The sequence below is a fragment of the Marmota marmota genome, unplaced genomic scaffold (assembly GCF_001458135.2).
Source record: "Marmota marmota marmota unplaced genomic scaffold, marMar, whole genome shotgun sequence".
Classification (NCBI taxonomy): Eukaryota; Metazoa; Chordata; class Mammalia; order Rodentia; family Sciuridae; genus Marmota; species Marmota marmota.
The window spans coordinates 3245922-3246628 of NW_026000261.1; positions in this window are offsets into that span (position 1 = coordinate 3245922).

Sequence of the window (707 nt, forward strand, 5' to 3'; positions counted from 1 at the left end):
CTAAGTAACTTAGCCCCTCATCCTACAATACCACTATCCCTTAGAGCGTCAATCTAGGCTGGGTATTGGGAGACGACTGTTTGGTGAGAGGGTCACCTATGTAAGAATTAGGTTTCTCTGTGGGGCTGCATGCCCTAGGTTAAACTCACCCAGGAAGGGACAGAAGCCAATCACCGACGACCCCAGGTCAGCCCCTGACAACTCAGAGCCCCACTGTTCCACTGTCCCACCAGCTGCCTGACCTTACTCTAACCATTCAACTCCCTTCCCCCAGGATGCCCTGTGGCTGCCTATGCAGCCCGGCTACGACCAGCCCAGAGCCAGGGTAGAGTTAAGTGGGCAAGAGGTCACTGCCCAAAGCAGGAGGCACTCGATCCAAGGTGTAAGGTGAGATTCTGCAAGCCAGGAGTCTTTAGGCGCTCCTGTCCCCTCTACTCTCACCGGCGATCAGCCTCCCCTCTCTCCCCTCCCGTCTCTGCCACCACCCAGAGGAGGAGGAAGTCTGGGGAAGCAAACGAACGAAACAGAAAATTCCGTACCGAGAGGGGAGAAATGAGACGGTGGGACGGGGCAGCGGGGGCTGACTTGGGGCTGCGGCTGCAGCTTCCTTCCACCCCTGGCCGCGGAGCTGCAAAGAAGGCAGGAGCTGCTGCCCCTGCAGGCTGCCCTGTCCTCCCTCATTCCCGCCCCCCCTCCTCGCCTCCCCC